Genomic DNA, 9,203 nt, shown 5'->3' on the forward strand with positions numbered 1-9,203 from the left:
CCTCTCCCTCTCCCTCTCCCTCTCCCTCTCCCTCTCCCTCCTTAGATGTTGTATGTCTTGAGCTTATACAGGTCTTGTGCATGCCATTACAATCATGGTGAGTTCTTATGGGCAACCGGCATTTTGTGTCTGGCAAACGCTTTTCTTGTAGTCATCACCACCTCTGGCTCTTATAATATGTCATCTCCTTCTTCCAAGACAATCCCTGAGCCTTGGGAGGCGGGTGTGATATAGATGTCTCACTTACAGCTGAACACTCCATAGTCAGTTATTCTCAACACCTTGACCACTTGTCAGGAATAGGTTATCTCTATTGGAGTTGCTGGGCAGTGAGATCTCATAAGACCCCCAAACATGACGTCATCGTTGTTGTTCTTGGTTACCCTCCAGAACTTGATGTGAAGATCCTAGGACAGCACATGCTTGAGTCACAGGACACAGAGGTCAACCTGGTATTGACCTGGAAATGTCTTCTCTTCTGGATTTCATAGTGCTGAAAGGTACTATGTACTCTCCAGGGAGGAAAATAAGCATCAGTCTTACTCATCTGAGAATACTGTGAGCTATTATCTTGGCATCACTAATGACCTGATGGCCAGATATGCCCACCAACAAAATAGTGGCACCAATGTCATCAGGAGTAACCCACCACTTTCTGATTGGCTGTAAACCTACTCTACAAGCTGAAACCCGCATCTGACACAGTTACAAGGGCCAAGAGCAGGTGAGCTGACAGGCCACGGAGAACCTACTACTATTATTATGCTAATGGGACATGGTCTTAAACAAACTTTTAAGGATTTTTCATTACACCCACAAATTAATGCATCTCTCAGATCTCATCAGAGAAGCCTTTTTTGTAGTAGATGGCAATTAACATAGAGGCCCAGCTGCTTCTTACAAGAGTAGGCTGTGGTCTGTTTACACAGAGTGTCTGTGTGGTGGGCAAATATTCTGAACCGTTTGGTTCCAGACCACAAGCCAATTCATAGCAAAAAAAAAAGAAAGAAGAAACACCCTAGATCTCCACTTTTATGATCATTTCCTTTCGTTAGATTTCCTCATGAGAGCAGGTATGTTGTCTCATCTTTTTGCCTGCAGGGACCCTGACTAATAGAGTAATCAGAAAAAATAAAAAAGGTGATAACCTGTAGAAAAACGGGTAAACAACAGTAATCAAAATAAATTCAAATAGCTCACAGAAATCAGTAAAATGTTTAGAGAAGCTGGAGAGATGTGCCAGCAGATAAGAGGAATGAGTTTGGTTCTCAGCACATGTGTCAGGTGGTCGATTAGATTCACTTTTATTTTTTTATTTTAAATTTATTTATTTTACATCCTGACTGCAGTTCCCCTCCCTCCTTTCTTCCCAGTCCCTCCCTCCAACTTCTTCTCCAGCCCCCACCCCATCCATTCCTCTTCTTTTTCTGTTCAGAAAAGGGCAGGCCTCCCATGGTGATAACAAACATAGTGTATCAAGTTGCAGTAAGACTAAGTACTTTCCCTTGTGTTAATGGTAGGCAAAGCAACCCAGTATGAGGAGTAGGGTTCAAAAAGCAAGCAAAAGATTTAAGAGACCACCTCTGTTCCCACTGTTAGGGGTCCTACGAGAAGACCAAACTATGTAACTGTCTCATATATGCCAAGGGCCTAGATTAGTACCATGCAGGCTCCCTAGTTGTCAGTTAGTTGACTCTGTGGGTTTTCTTATGATATCCTTGACCCCTCTGGCCTGCAATCCTCTCTCTCTCTCTTTAGCATGATTACACAAGTTCAGCCTGATGTTTGGTTCTCCACATCTGTTTCCATCAGCTGCTTGATGAAGCCTCTCTGATGGTGATTGGGCTAGGCACCAATCTATGAGAATAGCAGAATATTGTTAGTCATCGTTACATGGACATTTTGGTTTTTGGTTGTTTTTTTTTTTAACAGACATATGACCCTGAACATGTCTCAATCTTATCTAAAATAAACATTTTTAAAAGAGAGAAAATGTTTAGAATCACTGATGAATATACATACCCACATACACATATATAAATTAAATAAATCAATATTTAGTAGCATCTTAACCTGTCAATTAAAAATTAAAACATGCTATTCAGTGTTGGAGGAATGGGAATGTGCATAGACTCCTTCAAATACTTAGGACTGTACTGAAATTTCTGGCAATAATTTTACAATACAGGGCCAGGGAAGTAGCTCAGTCTTAAAGGTGCTAGCTTTGAAAACACAAAGACCTAAGTTCAGTCACTAAAACCTAGGTTTTTAAAAAGCTGGTCACTTGTTATCTAAAGATATCACATATAGAACTGAGTGCTCTAAAATCTCTCAGTCTCTGCACATTGTCTAACTGTGAATCTATTGTGTTAATTCTCATGCACTGCAATAGAAAGCTTCTCTGGCAGTGAGAGAGGCACTAATCTATGGATATAACAGAATGTCATTAGGAATCATGTAGTTACTCTGTTTCTTTTTTTTTTAAAGATTTATTTATTTATTATGTATACAGTGTTCTGGTGCCTGCAGGCCAGAAGAGGGCACCAGATTTCATTACAGATTGTTGTGAGCCACCATGTGGTTGCTAGGTCTTGAACTCAGGTCCTCTGGAAGAGCAGCCAACGCTCTTAACCTCTGAGCCATCTCTCCAGTTTCTTTAGGAGAACAATAGTATTTGGTTTTCCCCTAGGCTCATGGTTCTTGGCCACCCAAACAGTGTCAGGCATGGATTCAATTTCCTGGAATAGGCCTTAAAACCAACTAGAGAGTGGTTGGTTACTCCCACAAATTTTGTGCCACTATTGCACCAACATATCTTGCAGACAAGTCACCGTTATAGATCACAGGATTTGTAGCTGGGTTAGTATTTACATTTCTCCTCTGGAAGCATGCAGAGTACCTTCCAATACCATAAACACTTGACAGTAGTGAAGGCTTTAGGTACATGCCAATCAACTTCTCTATTTACACCAATTGAAGGCTTAGAAGTTAACATTCACATATATGAGAATGCATAGAATATTTGTCTATTTGAGTCTGGGTTAGCTCACCCAAGATGATTTTTTACTAATTCTATCCATTTAACTGCAAATTTTACAATTTCATTTTTTAAACAGCTGAATAATATTCCATTATGGAAATGTACCACATCTTTATTATCCATTCATCAGTTCGTGAACAATTAGGTTGCTTCCAATGTATAGCTATTATGCATAGAGCAGCAATGAACATGGATGAGCAGGTGTCTCGGTGGTAGAATATAGAGTCCTTTAATATATGTCCAAGAATAGTATAGCTATCTCTTGCGACAGATAATTTCCCAGCTTCCTGAAAAACTACCAACAATTATTTCCATGGTGATTATACAAGTTTATATGCCCACCAGCAATGGATAAGTGTTCCCCTTTTTCTACATCTTTGCCAGTTTCTACAAACTGTTGTTTTATTGTTTTTTGTCATTCTGATTGGTGTGAGATGAAATCTCAAAACAGTTTTGATTTGCATTTCCACAGTGACTAAAGACGTTGACCATTTCTTTAAGTTTTTCTCAGTCATTTCTGTTTCCTTTTTTGAGAATTCTCTGTTTGAGAGGCTGGAGAGATGGCTCAGTGGTTAAGAGCACTGCCTGTTCTTCTAAAGGTCCTGAGTTCAATTCCCAGCAACCACATAGTGGCTCACAACGATCTGTAATGAGATCTGGTGCCCTCTTCTGGCCTGCAGGCATATATGCAGACAGAATACTGAGAATATTGTACACATAATAAATAAGTAAATCTTAAAAAAAAAAGAATTCTCTGTTTGAATCTGTACAGCATTTTTAATTGGGTTGCTTTCTTGATGTTTTTAAATTCTTCATATTAAACCCTTTTAGTATGTGTAATTGGTAAAGATCTTCTCACTCATAGTATGCTACTTTGCCTGAATATTGGTGTCCTTTGCTATACTGAAGCTTTTCATTTTCATGAGGTTCCATTTATTAGTTCCTGTGCTATTGGTGTCCTATACAGAAAGGCTTTTCCTGTGCCAGTGAGTTCAAAAGTATTCCCCACTTTCTCTTCTATCAGTTTCAGGGATCTGACTTTATGTTGGGGTCCTTCATTCATTTGGAATTAAATTTTGGTTATAGTGATAAATGTAGATCTATTTGCATTCTTCTACATGTAATATCCAGTTAGACATGTAATATCCAGTTAGACAAGCATCATTTTTTAAAGATACTTTTTGTTCAGTGTGTATTTTTTGGCTTCTTTGCCAAAAATCAGTTGTCCATAGCTTTGTGTCTAGGTCTTCAATTCTAATCCATTGATCAGTATCTGGTTTTAAGTCAGTACCATGTGTCTTTAATGCCATAACTCTGTGGTATGTCTTGAGATGGGGATACTGATACCCCAAGGAGTTCTTTTATCATTCATAAATGTTTTAAGTATCCTGAAACTTCTGGTTTCCATATGAAGCTGAAAATTTTTCAATTTGTAAGGAAATTGTTTAGTAATTTTAATGGGGTCTGCCCTGAATCTATAGATTGCTTTTGGTAGGATGTAATCCTGCTGAACCATGAGCATGGATCTTTCCATCTTCTGATGTCTCCTTCAATGTCTTAAAGTTTTTATTATATACATCTTTCACTTGCTTAGTTACCCCCAACTATTTTTGATATCACTCTAAAAGATAGTGTTTCCTGGATTTGTTTCTCAATCTATTTGTCACCTGTGTATAGGAAGGCTACTGATCTTTGTGTGTTAATTTTATATCTTTCTACTTTGCTGAAAAGGTTTGTCAGCTGTAGAAGTGTCCTGGTGGAGTTTTTAGGGTCTTTTATTTATAAAATAATATCATCTGCAAATAAAGATACTTTGACTTCTTCTTTTCCTATCCAGCTAAGATTTCAAGTACTATTTCAATAAATATGGCAAGAGTAGACAACCCTGACTTGTCCCTGGTTTTAGTGAGAATACTTTGCATTTCTCAGTGTTGGTTAATATTGGCTGTCGGTTTTCTGTAAATTGCCTTTATGTAAGCAGAGGCTGCTCTTACATTTCCTGGCTGCCCAGGCTAAATAATCACATAGAAACTAGATTAATTGCAGCACTGCTTGGCCAATGGCTCAGGCATATTTCTGCATAATTCTTATATCTTAAATTAATCTAGTTCTATTAATCTGTGTATTGCCATGAGGCTGTGGCCTACCAGTAAGGTTCCAGGGTCTTGAAAATATTTTCTGTATCTTTGCCCCTAGTTTCTTCTCTCTTTCTATCCCTATTATCCTTGTAGTTGATCTTTTCATAGTGTCCCAGATTTCCTGTTTTGTGCCTAGGTTTTTTTTTTTTTAAGATTTAACATTTTCTTTGACTAAGGTCTCCATTTCTTTTGTCTTGTTGTCAATGCCAAAGGTTCTCTCTTCCATGTCTTGTGCTTTGCTGCTGAGGTTTACCTCTGAATTTTTGTTTGATTTCCTAAATGTTTTATTTCCAGTTTTGTTTCATTTTGGGTTTTCTTTAAGAAGTCTATTTCTGCTTTCATGTCTTGAACTGTTTTCATTATTATACTCCACTTCTCTGTGTTTTCACAGACTTTATTAAGTGATTTATTCAAATCTTCTTTAAAGCCCTTAACCGTATTTGTAATTGCTATTTTGAAATCTTTGTCTTGTGCTTCAGCTACATCGCATTCCTTGTGACCTATTATAGTAGGGTTACTGGGTTCTGGTGGTAGCATATTATCTCACTCATGTTTGTGGCTTTGTGCTGGTGTCTAGACATCTGGAGTTAGAATATTTGATGTGATTCTAGGTGTTGACATCTGGTTTGTCTCTTTTGGGTGGGTGTTCTGTTCTTTGGTTTCTGTAGTCCTCTTTGAATATTACAAACGTGTGGTAGCCGTGGGTTCCCAGGTAGAGAGTGCTTCTGAAGATCGGTGGGTAGCAGAGAAGAATAGTGATGGACTAGGAGAAAAGGCTGAAGGGGCTGTGGGGAAGAGATGGGGGATCCTTTCCCCCACCAAGAGATGGGATCCCCAGACAGTTGAGATGTGGTGGGAGGGGAGCTCCTGCAAGCATACTTCAGTAGAACAAAGAATATATCTAGAGAGACAGGGATAGAAGGGCTAAGTGAACCTGTATCTGTACCAAGAGCTGGAATCACTAGTAAATGGGATTGAGATGGGAGGAGAGGCACATGCAGCAGGATGCTACAGGGATAAGAGCAGGACTGGAGAGACCATAATGGAGAACAGAAAAGATAGTGAAAATCACCTACCGAGTCCTTGCCAGGTGTGGCCAATGGGGGATCCTGCTAGATAGCGTTTCTGTATATTGGAAACTAATACAAGGAATGAGAATGGTCTAGGAGGGAGGGCCAAGAGGGTCAGATTGCTGGAGCTAAGTTGGTTTCACACCAAGAGCTGGAAAAGACCCCAGGGAATGGAGGTAGGGTAAGAGGAGGGGTACTGGCAAGCAGGATGCTCTAGGACTGGGATGAGACAGGAGAGATTGTAAGGAGTGTAGGAAGGATGATGAAATTGCCTGTCTGAGTCCCAGCTTGGCCCATGTTTGTTCTTGCCATGGCCTTCCAAAGGGCTGACTCATCAGCTACCACCCAACTCCTCTAAAGATCTCTGTAAAGCTGCTCCTTCCCACTCCTTACACCTTGACCGAAATGTTGGGCCTCAAACAGGCCTCCCCACACCTACCTCCTTAGCTGTAGTGGAATCCTCATATGCCAGCAATTCTACATTCCGTCAGCACTGTCAGATGTGGTTTTTCTCTCAGTATGAAAAGGCCAGCAAGATGGCTCGGAAGGTAAAGGCACTTGCTACCAAGCCTGGCAACCCAAGTTTGAGCCCTGGTACCCACATGGTGGGAGGACAGAACTCACACCCATACACATACATATGCAAATAAATGTTTAAAATTCCTTGAAATATAATAATCACTCTTATCTCGTCATTGTTTTGATCACTTAAGAGGGGCTGCCTCTGCCAGGGTGGGAAACTGTTCAAACTATATAAGTTGCAAGGCTTATATAGGGCGTCTAAGGGGTGGAGTTTTTCCAGGATGAAGATTTTCAGGGTGGGAATTGGTCAGATTTCAATCCCTGAGCTTGGAAAAGCTCAGAGATTGGCTGAATTTTTGTGCTCATGGACTGGTTTGTTTTCCTGCTGAGTTTGGTCAGGGGCAGGGTGTGTTTCTTTGGCTCTGGTTCAGGGCCAAGATGTGTGTTTATTTAAACATTTTGGCTCTGGTTTGAGGGCCAATAAATTGACTCAGGTCTCAGGGTCAGTGTGCGTTTCTTTGGTTGGCCTTTTTACCTTACAGAAGTAATTCTGTTTCTAGGAAGCTTAGATTATAGCAGACATGGGAGACAATGAGCTAAATAATGCTATTTTATCCAAAGTAGTAAAACATAGCAGACGCTATGAAGGAAAATGTGGTACAGAGAAACAGAGTTCTATGGCAGGCAGCAGGAAGCAGAGGTGAAGGGGACAGATGGTTTCTGTGGCACAGAAGGTGGCATTAGCTTACTTAGCCAGAAAGGGGGCACAGCAAGGTTTATATCAGCCACAGCAGTCATTTTCCAAATGAAGGGTCCTGCTTCAGATGCCATAGTGGTGAGGACTGCAGGAATATTCCCCCCATTGACTTAAAGATTCAAAAGGCAAGAAGATCAAGGTCTAAGTACTTAGCCAAGTTTAAATGAAAGCACACATACACATAAACACACACACACCAAAAAAAGAGAAGGTACTTATATTTAAAGAAGCCTGTCATTAACATTAAGAAACATTAGCAATGCTTTAGCAGAATGTACAGTACTCTAATGATGTTTGACTCCTGCCCCAGTGCTCCAGAGAGATGGATTCCTCTCATCTGTCGCATGAGACAGGAGTGGAGTGGAGCCAAGTGCTCCTAACGTGTGTTCACTGGAAATAGTGTCTATTTCTTCCTGAGAAATGTTCCTTCCAACCTTGTGTTCTTCCTGGTTGTACTGCCCTGTGGCTGCTGGCTCGAGATCCATCCCTAACTAAACAAGATCTTCGCCAAGGCATTTTCAAGTGTTGACTTCCATCAGAGTCAATGCCTTTTGCCTTCTGCTTGCAAAGCTAAGGATGTGAGCTGAGCTACCATCACTCTGTCACCCCATTCAACCATTCCGTGTCCAATCTGATGACTGTCTGCTAGAGAGATTTTCTTCTGAGCAGAGGAAGTCAGGTTCAACAGGGGTCCCTGTTCTCATGAGGAAAAAGACTATAGTCAGTCGACTAGGATGAAGTAATCGTTTCAGGTTGCAGTAAGTTTTCTGAAGAAAATCACCATGGTACTAAGATAGGAAAAGAGGAAGGAGAAGAGGTTGGTGGGTCGAGTCTCTCTGAGTAGAGAATGTTGGAATTAAGATCTTAAGGAATGGGGTGGCACTGGTCGTGCAAATCCCTTGGGAACAAACATTCTTATAGAGATCCAGAGATAGAAATGAGCTTCATAAGTCAATGGCCCCCAAAAGGAAGTGTCTAGAGTCAGTGTTGAGGCACTATTATAAATACCTCACACTGGCTACTTGTAGTAAAGACAGGTTTGTTCAGGCTTATGTTTTTAATGGCTCCTGACCAAGACCAGGTCTCTGTCAAGGATGGTGCATGATTGTAGGAGCTAGTGTTCACACCTCCAGCCAAAGAAGAGAAGGGGCTTGAATCCCAGAAGCCTCTTCGAGGCCACTCCCCTATTAAACCAGGTGCTTCCCACTAGGCTCCTTAAAGAAGGAAAGTACCCTAATAAACAATGCCACCTTGGGAGCTCAGTTTTAGACTTTCAGGGACATTTCCAAATCCCAGCAGGAAGCATTTAGAATCTGAAAGAGAACCGAGGGAAAGAGTCCCAGGGCAGAGTCCAGAGAGTAGGGCCAAGTGCCTGACAACAGGAGCAGATCAATGTGCAAAAATGAACCCCTACAAAGAGACCCAGGGCCAAGACAATAGCCAGAATTCCCTGTGAACATCATTCCCCACCCTTCCTACACAAGTGAGTCATAAAAGAAAGCCCATCTCAACTCGGGTGGGGTTTTGTCTCTTAGACCAACATGATCACCATTGACTGGTAGATAAATATGGATATGAAGATGGGTTGGGATGAATTCCATTGAATTCACAGCAGTACAAGATCTGGGTTCTTCACCTCCTATATTGGGTTCTTCTTCACCTCCTATATTGGGTTC

The 9,203-nt window shown here is 40.9% G+C and overlaps 1 protein-coding gene across 1 annotated transcript in view; it reads left to right on the forward strand.

The window, feature by feature from the left end:
• Dnah9 (dynein axonemal heavy chain 9) overlaps window positions 1-9,203 on the forward strand; it is a 333,793-nt gene that overhangs the window by 221,393 nt on the left and 103,197 nt on the right. The gene's annotated exons all lie outside the window — the stretch shown is intronic.

The sequence above is a fragment of the Microtus ochrogaster genome, chromosome 7 (genome assembly GCF_000317375.1).
Source record: "Microtus ochrogaster isolate Prairie Vole_2 chromosome 7, MicOch1.0, whole genome shotgun sequence".
Lineage (NCBI taxonomy): Eukaryota > Metazoa > Chordata > Mammalia > Rodentia > Cricetidae > Microtus > Microtus ochrogaster.